This window comes from Lagopus leucura, unplaced genomic scaffold (genome assembly GCF_019238085.1).
Source record: "Lagopus leucura isolate 7727_CA_CO unplaced genomic scaffold, USGS_WTPT01 Super-Scaffold_100001, whole genome shotgun sequence".
NCBI lineage: Eukaryota > Metazoa > Chordata > Aves > Galliformes > Phasianidae > Lagopus > Lagopus leucura.
The window spans coordinates 11,975,915-11,992,294 of record NW_024962262.1 but is presented as its reverse complement, the minus strand read 5'-3'; the positions used below and the strand labels follow the sequence as shown (position 1 = coordinate 11,992,294).

The following is a 16,380-nucleotide window of genomic DNA, read 5'->3' as shown; positions in this document are numbered from 1 at the left end:
TTGCTTTCTCCCAGTTCTGCTTTCAGATACTGAATTTGAGAAGCAGTAACCTGTAACATGCAAGGAAATGAATGTTACTATTTTCTTGCACGTTCTGCCTTGTATAGTTTAATTTTGAAGCCTTGCAAACAGAAAGGAACAAAATATGCGTATGTAAAGTTAAGCATTCCACCATTTATTTTTTTCACCTGAATGTAAATACTCTTTTTTTTCTACTGTTGTTGAAAACTTCTCATAGACATGTAGCACATTACTTGATGTTGGGAAGAATCTCTGGAGATCACGTAGTCAAACCTTCCCTACTCAAAGCAGGGTCGACTAGAGCAGGTCGCCCAGGGCCATGTCCAGTTGGGATTTACATATTCCCCAAGAAAATTGACTTCACAGGTGTATTTCCCAACCACCCTCAGAGTGAAATAATTTCTTAGGCTTTGTTGGAGTTTCTTATTTTAATTTGTGCACGTTATCTTTTGTCCTGTCACTAGTGCTGTTAAGAAGACTCAGGCTCTGTGTTGTTTATTCCATTCTGCTCTCAGGTATTCGTGCACACTGATAATAAAATCCTCTCCTGAACATTCTCTTCTCTAGGCTGAACACTCCCAGCTCTGTCTCTCTTTACAAATCAAACTCTACAGTTCTTTCAACATGTTTGTAGCTTTTTGCTGCAATATGTCCATGGAAAAGATCACCTCCCTTGGCCTGTTGGCAGTGTTCTACTTCACAGAATCACAGAATGGCCAGGGTTGGAAAGGACCTCAAGGATCATGAATCTCCAACCCCCCTGCCACATGCAGGGCCACGAACCTCCCCATTTAATACTGGACTATGCAGCTTCATGCAGCTCAGGAAGCTGTTTACCTTTGCTATGAGGGTGCATTGCTGGCTCACATTCAACTTGTCCTCTTGGAACCTTAGGTCCAAGTTTTGTAAAGCCACTTTCCAAACATGGTAGGTACTGTTGCATGAGGTTGTTCTTCTCCAGAGGTGGGCTTCGTGTTTCCCTCCGCTGAACCCAAAGATGCCTGCTGGTCCATTTCATTTGCTAGTCAAGGTTTTCCTAGTTGGCAGAACAGCTATCAACTCCTCTTGCAGACTTTACGCCACTTGCAGACTTGCTGATGATGCACTGTGTCCCATCTTGCAGGTGTTCACTGAAGATAGTAAACAGTATTCTGCCCCGTGACAAGCAATGAGGTGGACAGTTGCTGATAGCTTTTATTGATGCTGGCAGTTCAGCCAGTGCTCAGTCTATTACACTGCCTCTGTCTAAACTGTAGCTCATCATTTTCCATATGAAGATGTGAGACAGCATCAGAAGCTTTACTGAGGTCATGACAAACAGTATCTACTGCTTTCCCCTTGTTTATCATGCTGATAATTTCATTGTAGAAGGCTATACAGATTTATCAGTTTCTCCTTTGTGAATTGGTACAGGTTACCCCCAGTCACTTTTTTTTTTTTTTAAATCCACAGTGTATTTTGGAAATGTTTTCTGGGAAGATTTACTCCCTCATCTTTGCAAGGCTCGATGTGGTGTCCACCAGCCTGTAGCTCCTTTGGTCCTCTTTTGAAGATTGCAGTGACATTTGCTTTCTTTCAGTCCTTGGGAACCTTCCCTAATTGCCATAACCTTACAAAAGTAGTTTAGACTGAACTACTACTTCTGCTTTCTCCAAAGACAAGACTAGCAAACTGTGCTGTCAAAAATCATTTTGTAATGGTGTGGGATTTTAAGCCGGATATTTACCTAAATGTTCTTTTGGGGATACTTCTTCATTAAAATGTTGCCTTTTTTTTTTTTTTTTTTTTTTTTTTTTTTTGTTACCAAGCAGGATTAAATCTGAAAAACAAGCAAATAATTTGATTAAAGAAGGAAGTTGTGGGATTTCTTGATTGCAAGAGGAAAAACATCATGTATACTGTAGGTGTCCCTTTTTTTTAAAAAAATAAATAAAAGTTTCTTCATAGAACTGTTGTCTAAAGAGGAACGGATAGTTCTAGTGTTTTTCAGTTAAAAGGAAAAATACATTTTCAGCAAGCATTGGTCAGCCCTTCGGTGATCATTTTTCTTCCTTTTGTGATAACTAACATTGCCTACTGGTTTGTGTTAGCGACTAGTGAAAGTCATGACTTGTTTTCTGTCCTTTTCCATCTTATACATGACTCATGAAGAATTTGCAGATGTGGGGTTTTTTTTCAGTGGCAAGAAGTTTTGCTGGAAACCCCTTTTATATCTGCTGATTAAAAAGCCATCATGTAGGAAAAGGTTTCTGTATGTAAAACATGGGCAATTCAGAATTAAAGGCACCGTTTCCTTTGTCACGGTTGCCAAATTAAGGCTTGTCCATGGGAAGGGCAGACAGAATTTACAAGCATCTTGTATCAAGCAGTCCTTGAGAGCAGCCCTGCAGAGAAGGGCTTGGGAGTCTTGGTGGATGAAAAACTCAACGTGAGCCAGCAGTGTGCTCTTGAAGCTCAGAAAGCAAACGATATCCTGGACTCCATTGGAAGAAAAGTGGCCAGCAGAAACAGGGAGGTGATTGTTTCCCTGCCCTCATGAGGCCCCATCTGGAGTACTGTATCCAGATGTGGGGCTCCCAATGCAAGAAAGACAGAGAGCTGTTGGAGAAGGTCCGGAGGAGAGCCACAAAGATGATCAGAGGGCTGGAGCACCTCCCCTACAAAGACAGGCTGATGAAGCTGGGCTTGTTCAGCTTGCAGAAAAGGCTGTGGGGTGACCTCATTGCAGCCTTTCAGTACCTAAAAGGAGCCTACAAACAGGAGGGGAATCAACTCTTGACAAGGGTAGATAACAGCAGGACAAGGGGAAATGGTTTTAAGTTGAGGGAGGACAGATTGAGGTTGGATGTCAGGGAGAAGTTCTTTACTATGAGAGTGGTGAGGTGCTGGAACAGGCTGCCCAGAGAGGTTGTGGATGCCCTGTTCATCTCTGGAGGTGTTCAAGGTTAGGGTGGATGGGGCCCTGGGCAGCCTGGTCCAGTATTAAATGTGGAGATTGGTGGCCCTGCTTGTGGCATGGGTGGGTTGGAGCTTCATGATCCTTGAAATCCCTTCCACCCCAAGCCATTCTGTGATTACAATACAAACATAACAAATAATTTTGTTATACTGATGAAAGAAGTATGTATACATCTTCAAATGAAATCTATTGAAGTATAAAGCAGTTGGGCGTTTTTCATGTGTTTTGAAAAATATTTTAACCTGAATATTAGGTCACTTTGTTTGTTTGTTTGTTTTACAATGGAGCCCCATCACTCCAGTGTGTACTCGGTGCCACATTCCTATGTCTCTTAACTCCAGGGCTGGGAGCTCTGCTGCTTTCTTGGGTAGCCTGTTCCAGTGCTTGGCCACTCTCTCTGTGAAGAAATCCTTGCTGCTGTTCAATTTAAACCTTCCCTGGTGTAAATTGAGGCCATTTCCTTGCATCCTGTTACTTGTCATCTGAGGAAATGACACCCTCCTTGTTAAAACTTCTTTTCAGATAGTTGCAGAGGGTAATAATGTTTCCCCTCAGCTTCCTCTTCTCCAGACTAAACAACCACAATTACCTCAGCTGTTCTGTTGCCTTCTAGTCATTCACCAGCTTTTTGCTGTTCCTCTTGGCTGCACTAGTTCTAATGCAGACCAAGATGCCATTGGCCTTCTCGACCACTTGAACGCTCTGCTAGCTCATGTTCAGCTGGCTGTGATGAGCACCCTGAGGTCCTTTTCTGTCAGGCACTTTTATCTCCTCAAGCCCTTGCCATTGCATGGAGTTGTTGTGACCCAAGTAGCCAAGGACCCAGCAGCAAGCCTTGTTGATAGCATTGTGATTGGACTCAGCAGGAGCAGTAAATGAGTTACTGAAGTGATGAAGACCATTCAGTGCTTTTCTAGAACAGTACATATCTTCAAGATCTATTTCAAGTACTTAAAGCTCTGCTAGCAGTTTAAACTTGAAGTAGTACAAATATTTGAATGTGTTAAGATGAAAGGCCACATATAGGAAAGAAGAGCTTGATCAGGTTAAAGCTGAAACTTTCCACCCTATTTTAAAACAAAACAGTTCACAAGATGAGTTTCAGAGAAGCTGATATTAGTTTCACAGTACGAAACTGAAGAAAAGGAAGAGCACATTTGGAGCCCGTTAGCTCTTCTCATTTTATTATGCACTGCTTTTACACTGTATCACCACTGTTTAATGTGGTAGTGTATGTGGTAGAATGGGTAGTGTACTCCTTCAGTCTTAGTGATAATGATGGGTATGAAATATGGAGAAGCTGAGAAAAACCAGCTTATACTAAGAAAGCATTGTATGAGGACAGAAGTGCTTTGGGGTTTTTCACGTAAGGCTGATTACTCCAGTGCTGCTTTACTGGTTATTACTGAGGTTGGATGTGAAGGATAGTCCTGGTTTTGTGGTGGAGATGAGCGAACCACCCAGGAAAATGTGGAGGAAAGTTCATTTTTTCTTTAACAGGTTCTTTGTTTTCCTGATAGTAACTTGGAGTTAAATTGTTTCAGACAGTCCCTACTGCACCCAGTGCTCTTCCCAAGACAAAACAATAAATTAGTGACAGAAGTTTGCAGCAGCCCTCCAGTTCTGACCCTCTTTGCATCTTCCCACTAAAGCCGTTAAGTTGCAGAGAGACATCCCAGTCTAAAATTGGTGTCCTTCATTACCAAGAAGATAGATAACACTCTGAGTAGCCCTCTCCTAAATGTTTCCTTGTCTTTGAGGCATGGGGCACAAAGTATTTGACCTTTAGTCAGCTTTATTTCTCAGTGAGATACCACCAAAAATACCTTCAGGTTATTAAGCTGGTTGCTTACCTTAGATACTTAGTTTATCATAGAATCAAAGAATGGCCTGGGTTGAAAAGGACCACAGTGATCATCTAGTTTCAACCCCCCTGCTATGTGCAGGGTTGCCAACCACCAGACCAGGCTGCCCAGAGCCACATCCAGCCTGGATGTTTTTGTGTAATATATATGGAATGTGTGTTGTATACGCAGTATACGCAGTATATGAGTTTAAGTGCAAATTGAGTTTTGCAAATTCTTGGAATTAAATAGATATTTAGCATTAAATCTACAAGTTAGTATTTCTAAAATGGATTTCTTTGAATATGAAGACTTTGATCTTAAAGTTGGCATTACCCTTTTAAAGTCTTTGGTCAGACAGCTATGAAAGCAAGTACTTCTAAAAATTCCCTTTTATGACTTTCTGATTATATAGGCGAGGTTAAAGCAGAAAGGTAATAAAGATCTGAATCAGGTTACTGAATGTTTTTCCTCAGTTTTTCATCTGATGCTTCTGTTTCTGAAAGGCATATGGTATATAATCAAGTTCCAGCTTGCTTTGGTTTTGCCTTGCTGCTGGAAGTCAAGCCTACAACTGCATGTCTTGCATAATCTTTTTCCTCTAAGAAAATAATCTGTGCTAAATGTTGTTTAAAAACATACACTGTTATAAATGTTCCCACAGCTTTCAGTATTGTGCTCTTTTCCTTCCTTTTATCTTTGTTTTGATTTCATAGAGTACATGCATGGCTGCTTCTGTCTTATTTTTTTACTTCCCCTTTGGCTCTATTGGATTAGTGTATATGTTGAACTTTTTCAGGGACTCATTAAAGCTGGTTTTAGTTGACAATTATTCTTCCATACTTCAGTGACTTCATAGCACTGAAATGCAACAGAATTATGCCCACTGGAATCACTAACACTCTTCTGCATAGAATACTGCAGCTCCAATGTACAGAAGGTGATTGTCAAGCTGATTATTTTTTTTTTTTTTTGCAGTGTTTATTAGTAGTTCTGTGTAGCAGTCATCACTGAAAGATACGTAAAACTTATCTTGGACATTTCATATGCAAAAGATACTTTCTGTAAAAGTCGGTTATGAGTTTTTTAGAAAAGGCTGTAAAAAGGGTGTGAGTTTTGATGCCCAAAGATTATTTAATCCTTGCTGTATCTCTAAATCCTTCATATTCTTTTGGTCAGGAAGAGTGAAGTCTTAAATGTAGACTGCTTTTTGCCTTTGAAAGCAATTTTCTCTTGTGCATTTAAGCTGTATCTTTGACTGCAAATGCATTGAAAACTTGCTTTACATTTGAAGAAGAGGTCTTTGTTCTCAGCAGAAAGTGATAGAATTCAAAATACCCTCATTTTTTAGTTAGGTACGAATATTGTATTGCTCTTAGATGGTAAGTAAAAAGCAGCATTGGATTTAGTGCACAATTAATATTTGCATCTGAATATATTTTAGTATTTACCAGCTGAAAAAAAATGTACAAAGGAGAACGAAGGCTTTGTAGTTCTCAGCCTTCCTACTTGTATTCAGTAGGAAGACTCGTGGAATTAAATAGTTTCATAAAGCTTCTCTGATAGTCCTCTTTCCTTCTAAACATCTGATTTAATTTGTGTGCTGTGAATCCTAGAACAGTTTTAGTCTCTAGTTTAGTTAGATTCCTCCCAAGATACTTGTGACATGGCTTCCCCCTGTGGAGTGAGCCTCTGGAAGCTGACATTTTGGAGATGTGGGAGACATGGGAAAATCAGATTTAAAGTCAAGTGTTAGTCACTCTAGGTTGCAAGTACAGTCAATGGGGAGAAATAAGCACACAGTGGAAGCCGATATCTGTCTTGTTTTAGTAAGGTGACTAAAGAGCTGTGACTATATTGAAGTGCTTTATTTAATGAGATGAGTAGGCGCAAACGACCTGTGGCTACAAGCATTGAGGTAGCCCAGTTCCTCTCTGTAGTCTGTTGCAGGTGCTCCCAGTTCCTGAGTCTTTGCTTCTCTGTCATCAACATTTGGAAGGGTGTCCTGTTTAGGCTCAGGCAAGGTGATTGCTTCCTTCCTTCCATTGGACGTTTAATGTTAAGTGGAGCCCAGGATCTGAATGCCGGAGTGAAAAACATACAGAGTAGTCCTCAGTACTTACGTCTGTTCTTCAAAAGGTAGCTATTGTAATCTCTCTGCAAAACAAAAATGTAACTGCTTTGCAAAGTTCCTTTAGTGACTGAAATTCATCTGAAGTACATCCCTTGCTAGCTAAGCCTGTTTCTCATGGTGACTGAGAAGTTTCTTAATTTATAAGTGGGCAAAGTCCATCTAAGCCTCTGCATGTTCCAGAATTACACATTTCATAGAGCAGTCAGAATGACATCCTTAGGGATGAAGTAGATTCTGGTTTATGCACCACAGTAAAAAAAAAAAAAAAAAAAAAAAAAGGCCTTTGGCTCTAATTTCTTTCTCTTTCTTTTTGAAAGTAGAGGAGAAAACACACAGGAAAGATATTTATAGGCTGTGGAGTTTCCATCACTTGGTCAGTACAGGCTGAGCCTTCCTAACCTCACTGAATCTAGGAGAGAGCCCTCAGTTTCTTTCCTAACGCTGTTTCATGTTGTCCATGCAGTGTTTTGACGTCCAGTGATACCCAAATCTGAGTGTGTGGGGAGAACTTCTGGGAGACAGAAAGAATGGGGGCTGCAAGAGACTATTTGAGAAGTGCTATCAAAACCCATGCTATCCTATTTGTATGTGTGTGAAATGCATTTTTTTTTAATAACTTCAGAATACAGTTCTTCCTTTGGCACTTCCTTTGGTAGTCCGGATTTAACACTCCTACTTTAAATAGCAATCTTTAATACTACAAGCTTTTAACGTATTCCTGTGTCACCAAACGGAGCTGTCATAAGAAATGCTGGGAAATAACAAAACTCTCTTCTCGTTCATATTCTTTGCAAACTGATGGCCTACATATTTTTAAAATTTTGTAAACTCTTTAGAAGATGGATGCCTACACTCTTCCATCTTGTTTGTTTACATTTTTCTCTGAATTTTACAATTGCATTGTAAAAGAGAGATTGTTTTGAAAGGGCATTTTTAATTCAAGTTTCTAGTTGTTGTTCAGGTAAGTTTTAGACTCTAAATGTTTGTCAAAAATGTAGGGAAAAGAAGGCAGCAATACCTTCTCTCCCTTCTTCTCTTTAATCCTTTGGAATAACTCCAGTATAAATTACAGAGCACTGCACAACCAGAATGATCTCAGCTGCCAAGCACTTGGCGAAGTTCTCCACCAGTAACCTGATGTTGGAGTAACTTCTTGACTGTAGAGTAAGGCATGCAGCGTGTTTCCCATTTGCTGGATTCTCTTTTTGTACTGCAGAAACCTGATGGAGATCAGAGTAAGTGCTGAAATGGCTCTGCCTCAGCCTACAGAGGGAGAATCAATTGTAGCATTATAACCTTTCTGAAATCATGTATTAAAGTGCTAGGCCAAAGGTTGATCCTGACTGCTTTATAATGTCGTATATTGTTTCTCATGAATGCCAGACTGATTGTGCATGTTTTCAGACAAGTCTAGATATTACTGACAAAGAAATTCTTTTAGGTGAGGAATGCCATTGACTTGCATCATCACATGCATATCTTCTATTTTTTTAACCTGAGTTTCCTCATCTCAACCAGCTTTTGTGATGTTTGTAGGATTCTTGTTTAATGTATTGTTAGGCATTTTATGGAGGCAAAATACTAGCAGCGCTGTAATTGTGGCATGACAACTTAGCTTGTTTCAAATGTGTGCTTTTTAATATCATCACAGTATTTAGACCTTCACAGCTTGGTTAGGGGTGTAGACAGTCATCCAAAGTAGTTACTTTTTGGCAAGTGGAACACCAAATAACACATATTTGATATAGAATACACAGCAACTGCTGGTACAGCTTGCAGGCGAAGTGCAGGAGTTGTTAACACCTATGAACTTCCTGATTCTGTAAGCATTGTAACAGTCTACCCAAATATTAGTAGTTCCTTGAGCAATAAAGTGTTAATTGTTTGTCCCTTTCATTCAGACACGAATCTCTGTTAAATTCATTTTCCAAAGTTAATCTGACAGTCTTCTATCTTTTAATCTGTCTGGATACAACTTAAATGAGTTTATTCCCTGATGCTGCTTCAGATTGTTTCAAATAAAGCAGACGTATGGAAGGTGCCTATCAAGGGGACTGGCCATCCTCTGTGAGGATTAGCTGGAAGCTTAGCCCTTACCGCTTTACTGCACAGTATGAGCTCTGTCCTTCCTTCAGTTTGCTTAGCATTGTAAAACTCAAGTTCATTGGACTATGGTGAAATAAGAATAATCTGATTCACATCTTGCATTTTTTATTTATGGAGGTTGATGTTTGTAAGTTCTGGACAGGACCAGATGTTTCAGGAAGTTCCAGAGTTAAGTGACTGCTCCTAACAATATCCTTCTAATTCCTGGTAAACAAGGATTAGCTTAAAACTTTGAAACACAAATGTTTGTCAGTTGCATTATACAGATCCTTTGAAACACTTCTGTAACTCTTACACTTTTGTTTTTTTCATGATTTAAAGATATTACAGTGGGATTACTTTAAGTAGCAAATCTGTGCACTTTCTACTAACCGCAGCCTGTTTCTATGCAAATGAAACAGATTGGGTTTGCTGTAAATGAGACAAATAAAACTTTGTTTAGCCAAGCTGTGAGAATTGTGTAGTACAGAAGAGAAGAGACAAAACAGATGAAGTAGATTAAAAAGAAAAAGTAAATATTTCTCAGCAATGAAATGTGAGACATGGAGCATAGGGACACTGTTATACGTAGACATTGACAAGTCTTGAACATGTTTGTCAGTGAAATTAGATGCAGATTTTAACATTTCTCTTTTTACTGGTTCTTAGAAGGCTTTCTATTTTTACAAAACAAGGCTCCAGCTCTCCAAACCATCTACTTTTTCTCATCCTGTGATCGGCTTTCAGCTCATCTTTCATATCAAGAGAGCTCTGCTCTTCATGTGGAAGAAGTGTGGGGGGGGATACATATGGGTACAGTAGAATTTTTAAAACTTTTTCATAAACAAAAGCTCCCTGTGCCAGAAGAAATGGTCACCAATTATCAGATCTTTCCAACCTCCTGTACTACACAAAGCAGCAAAGACTTACAGAAATGTATAGTTTCAAATATTGGTTCCACTGAGTAGTACTTAATATAGCAACCTCTTCCTTTTCCCAGTTACTTTTAGGGATAGTCAGTGGTCAAAGTGCATGCAGTGGTGCTGGCAGCATGTTGGAGCAGTAGTTAAAGGTGAAATACTTGTTGATTTTTATGTCAGCTGCATTTTAGAAAAATGGCAGTTGCTTGCTGTCACCCCTGAAAATATCCAGAGGTCTTGCAATTTGGCAAGATAGCCTCAAGAAACTGAAGGAGAAGCCATGTTGTCATTAAAAAATCTGGTTCTCCTTTTCTTTTTGCTTTAAATCCCAAGCATGTGAATTGTTACTGCAACATATTAAGTAAATTAATTAGGTTCAGTAAGGCCAAGTGCAGGGTGCTGCACTTGGGTCGAGGCAATCCCAGGTGTTTATACAAACTGGGGGAAGATCTCTTTGAGAGCAGCCCTGTGGAGAAGGACTTGAGGGTTCCTGATAGATGAGAAGCTGGACATGAGCCAGCAGTGTGCGCTTGCAGCCCGGAAGGCCAACTGTGTTCTGGGCTGCATTAACAAAGGGGTGGCCAGCAGGGAGAGGGAGGTGATTGTCCCCCTCTACTCGGTTCTTGTGAGGCCCCATCTGGAGTTCAGGTCTGGGGACCTCAGTACAAGAAAGATGCAGAGCTCTTGGAACAGGTCAAGAGGAGGGCACTAAGATCATCAGAGGGCTGGAGCACCTCTCCTGTGAGGAAAGGCTGAGGGAACTGGGCTTGTTTAGCTTGGAGAAGAGAAGGCTCTGGGGAAACCTCACTGTGGCCTCCCAGTATTTGAAGGGAGCATATAAACAGGAGGGGAATGGCTGTTTATGAGGGTGGGCAGTGATAGGACAAGGGGGAATGGTTTTAAACTGAGGCAGGGGAGGTTTAGGTTAGACATTAGGAGGAAGTTTTTCACAGAGGGTGGTGACGCACTGGAACAGGTTGCCCAAGGAGGCTGTGGATGCCCCATCCCTGGAGGCATTCAAGGCCAGGCTGGATGTGGCTCTGGGCAGCCTGGTCTGGTGGTTGGTGACCCTGCACATAGCAGGGGGTTGAAACTGGATGAGCATTGTGGTCCTTTTCGACCCAGGCCATTCTATGATTCTAAATATCCACTTAATTCTGTATGGATTTCCTCCTGACTTCTGGAAAAGGAGATCTGCTACTAACTTTTACTACTCGGATCTTTTCTGTTTTTCATTAGGAAAGTGAAACTATTGTTAAGAACATTGCATAGTGTTCCTTGGTGATGATCAGTATCTGTAAGACATTTGTAAGTGAGGGTGAGAAGCCTGTTTTCTGTAATTTGTGCTACAAAACAAGATTTTAGACAAAAATTCTGGCATTACTTTTCTGAATAGATACAACAGACATGTTTGCCTAGCTTGCCATGAATTAATACCACCTAATGCAGAAATCAGCGTCAAGTTTTCAGAACTTTTCAGTTTTCAGCCAGCATAAGTAGGGAAGGAAAAGGTTTAATAGAAGGTGGAGTTTGAGCAGTCTTGTGAAAGATGACATTAAGACAGTTATAGTTGGAAATGAAATTCTTGAAAAGCATGAGATTCTTAAATTGTTTTGAGTTGCCAGAGACCCTAGGCATAGTTTTAATTCAACTTTTATAACTGATGTCACTTTGTTGGTTTTTTTTTCCCTTCTTATTTTATGGTCTTATGTTGTCAGTAATACACATTACATAGATCATTTGCATTTTTCCATTTAACCACTTTTTGAAATGTTAGCAGGTTTCATTCTGAAAAAGAGTTGTCCTTTGCCTCATCAGCATAATGATATGGACAAGATATTTTGGAAAACTGAATTGTGCTACGTTTGTGACTGACATCACCTTATCTGGACCACAGCTGTGGTTCCATCTGGCAATTTGTGTGCAGCTCGTGAATAACAGCACTGCAGTCCTGCAATGTTCTGACATCAGTAGCTCTTAGGGCCATGCAAATGGGGCATCACACCCACAAATGCATCACCCCCAGTGCATCAGCTTCAGAGCTGCAGTGGAATTATCCAGACTCAGTGTCTGCTTTTCCCCATTCATTGGACCGTGCTCTGGGGAGACAAAGTAGCTGCAACATTCCATGTAACAGAAGACCATACACAGATGGAAAAAACCAGCCCCTTTTAAAATTAAACATAAATGTTTTCAGTAATAAAATGATGCTAGATATGGAGAACTGTTATCTTGACCTAGAAAGCTTTTTCTTGATAAAGAACATTGTGCTGATGAATCACAGAGAATGTGAACTGAAGATAGAATACTCCAATAGCCTTTCTTTTAACTGAGCTGTAGGCTTGAGTCTCTTTATATAAAAGCTCAGACAATACTGTCCAAATAATGTTTAATCTTTCTATGGCTCAGGCAGTGTCTAGTCGGTGATCTAACATTCTCACATTGCAGGTACCAGGTTGTTAAGATGCCCTTTCATCTGCCATGTCTGCTTAGGGGCCAGGACTTAGACCATAAGCACAGGCTTATACCGTATGTGGTATTTGAAGTAAATTCTCACAGGGAGAGAGAAATGAGTGTTTTCCCTTACATAGCTGCCTTTGTACAAGTGAGAGCATGCCAATAGACCCCTGCTATTGTTGGGATTAGAGGCAGCAGATGTTAAATTGTCAGAAAGTAATACTGGATGATTTCCGTTCAGTTCCACTCTTTATTGGGGGCTAATAGAGGGAAACAATCTTTGTCACCTGCAATGCCTTAAATATTAATACCTAATAAAAGGTATTTCTGGTTCTTGCATTACTTAAGGAGGTATATATGTATATATGTATATATATATATATATATATGAATATATGTAAATAGGAAATTTTAAAGTAGAATTGGGAAACATGCTTTTCCCTTTCCATGCCACCTAATGTACCAAACAAAAATGCACAGTGTGGAGTAAAGAGTATTTAAGAACAAGTGCATTAAAATCCAACTGATCACTTCTTTGCTGTATTTTTTTAAATTCTCTTTTAAAGTATTCTTTATTCCTTCCCCCCCCACCCCCCTTCTGGCTTATTTGCACACGAGTCATGAGCTGCATCATATATTCAAGGATACAGTCAGAAGTTGGCTCATTCCTGCTTAGTATATCCTATCTGGGAATCAGGAGGCTAAATTAAAAACGCACTTATAAAATGGAATATATTTGGAAGCTTTGTTCTCTTAAACCCGAGCCTTCTGTTGACTGACGTTAGATGATCCAGAAGCAGATGCTGCAGCAGCTATTTGTTGATTTAGTTGCTATGGTGACATGATACATTCGTGTACAGCAGGAAGCTCACTGTACGTTGGCTAATTTGATAGGAAGGAAGGCTTGAGGTAGGTATTGCCGACTATATTGTTAATTGATCCTACCTTTCCCATCCTGCCTCCACATGCTGTTTGGATGCACAGCTCTAGGGAGAGGTAGAGGGAGATGCTCTGGCGTGACGGTCAGGTTAAGGTGCCCTGCTGAGGGGGCCAGTGCTCAGCACATCGCCGAAGATTGCCTCATATTGAGTGAATGGAACAGATTGGAGCATCTGGAGCGGTGACTGTTGGATCCTCCTTCAGCCTTTGTCACTGTGGTAGCACCAGTTGAATGAGAGAAATAAAAGGATGCGAGCAACAGTAAGTCAAAGCGCTAAGGCTTTTGAAATGGGATACTAGATTTAAGCATGCCACTAATTAACATCTTGATTGGAACGATTAGTGGAAAAAAACTGTGATTGTTCGGAATGCCCCAATGACAGAGCATAAATGTGGCTCTGCCTGGAAGTTGTGTATTGTGTTATATTCACCCTTTTCCAGAAATGCACCCTTTTTTAATCTCGTTGCAGACAGGCTTTTAAAGGTACAGCATGCATCTTGCAATGGACGTGGCTGTACCAATCTATAAGCAGATTTAGTTGGGGATTTCTAACATTCTGAAGTCACGATGGCCAAGAGAATTAATGACAGGTTTTTCCTAAATTTGTGAAATGTTCAAAAATGAACCAACCTGTGTCCTTGTGGCTGAAAATACTTGTCATCAGTACTATGGAGCTAATTTCAGCTGCAGTATTTTTAGTCGAACCACTGTTTATTTTACAGTTCTGTACCTTACCAGCATGCTTAAGTACATGATTTCATTGCAATCTTTCTGTTATTTCAGATATATACTGTCATTTGCTACTGAATTAGCACCTGTATCCACATAATGCTAAACACAGATTGAAAATGAATAAAAAATAAAAGAAAATCAACCGTGGGGCTCTTGTAACTTTCCTAATAATCCTTCTTCAGAAAAGAGCATTATTTCTGCTAATACAGAAATGGATTGTGATTGGTGCTTTTTAAGTTACAGTTTCAAGGTCCAGGGAGGAAACAATTTGAGACACTTTACCTGTTTAGTTTTCCAGACTTCTGTTTGTGTGAGGGCGAGAAGATCCTCAAAAGATGCAGTCCCCCAAAACAGCACGAGAGAAAACCAGAACTCTGTTTTTCAGCAGTACAGTTTTGCTTCAGTTTGTAACCCTTTCTGTGTATGGGAAGATTCTTCCTACATATTTCATTGAAATATACTATAACCATAGTTGTAATGTAACACATGTAACCTGCTCTTAGTTATTCCTATTATATGTGATTTTCGCAGTGAATGAGATCAATTTATTATGTCCTAGCTTCTTCCCTGCTTTCTCCCTGCATTTTCAACGTATTTCAGTATTTTCATTTCTATTCTGGAATATCAGTCAGTTTTGGAGTGAAGGGTTGGATTTTTTTTATTGTGATATATTTAATGGCAGATCTGTTAGCTCTGTTAACTCAAGTTAAATATATCTAGAAGCTTTTAACTTGGTTGGAAAACTTGTCCCAGATTTCACCCATTCTGGAAGAAATAAGTAAATCCACAAGGCGTGACTTAACTCCTTTTAGAAGATATCAGCTAACTCAGCTCCTCTCACCTTCAGTGAGAAGTGGAGGGCTGGAGAAAGGACTCCAGATATTTCTTTGCCCTGAAATTCAGTCGGGTTCCTTTGTTTTTCTTGTCTTTGAGGCAACAGACAGCACCGAGGCAAAGTATTTAGTGTAATTTTACTCTGGTTTCTTTAGCCTCAGTCTGGACTGAAACGCTTAGCATTTTAGTTTTCCCCTCCAAAGGGCTGATAGCCTTTGATACTGAAGAATGGGTTTGAGAGCAGGTATACCCCTGAGAGACGTAAAGAGCTTGACATCTATAGATTTTTCCTTTAATGCAAATAAGGAAATACTTGTCTCGTATCCCAGTAACTCTAAAGTGATGGCTTTGATCTTTCAGGTAAGACTGGTTAGAAACAAAGCAGTGGATGTTCAGAAAACTCAATATTTTAAAAGGGCATTGCATAGTTTTCCACAAACAGAGAAGCTTTTAGGCATAAAAGCACTTATTTGAGCAACATAACTTGCCAAAACAGTTTTGAAAACACAGCTGATGGTACTGAAACTGTAAATGGAATTTTTCTACATCTGAATTGAATCTCTCAATGTTTGTGTGAGTTCAGAAGAGTTAGGATGGCATTTCATTCTTGTCTTTTTTAGAAATACAGGTATTGAAACTGTGGTTTCATGATGTGTTACAGTGAGAATCATCCTTATGTGAGAAGGGTAAACTGGACATTTCTCCATAAGCCTTATGAGAATCTGATAAATTAGGTAGATCGTATTAGCTTTATGTGGCAGGGATAGGATGAAGCTAAGGAGCTGTCTTAATTTCAGGTATTTTTTGCTCCTATCAGTGTGTTATCAGCATACTTCTGGACACGGTCATTTGTACTGCTGTTTTTCTGTCTTGTTTTATTTATTTATTTATTTTAACTTCAAGCAAAGTTTAAGCTTGTAGAATTTAAACCACGGATTTCAAATATTACCTCAGGATATCTGATATATTGGTAATAATATTTATATATATTTATATATATATATATAATATATATTTTATATATATTTTTGCACATACATTCTGTTTCATCCTGTGTGTATTTGGTAGAAACAGCAGAGTATTTGTGAGGAAATATTCTGACAGTGGTTGTTTTATTTCCTTAGAGCAGTATAATTTTGGCTGATGGTATCATGTACATGCATGTGGATGTTTGAGGAGGGAGCCTTGCCAGTTTTGGCAGTGCTGTTCAGAGCTGCCTTTGCATATGTATGGTGGGGAGCAAAAGAAGAAAGCTGTGTAAAATTTGCTATGAGATGTCCTTTGTTAAATAGTTTTGCTAGGTAAGTTTGTAGATTTCATTGACTCATTTCAGGTTTTACCTAATAGATGTCAGGGGGGAAGTTCTTGACAGAGAGAGTGGTGAGGTGCTGGCACAGGCTGCCCAGAGAGGCTGTGGATGCCCCGTCCCTGGAGGTGTTCCAGACCAGGTTGGA

General features: G+C 39.8%; 1 protein-coding gene across 1 annotated transcript in view; it reads left to right on the top strand.

The window, feature by feature from the left end:
- The window catches only part of FNDC3A (fibronectin type III domain containing 3A), a 114,244-nt gene that overhangs the window by 16,894 nt on the left and 80,970 nt on the right, over nt 1-16,380 (top strand). The window lies entirely within an intron of this gene.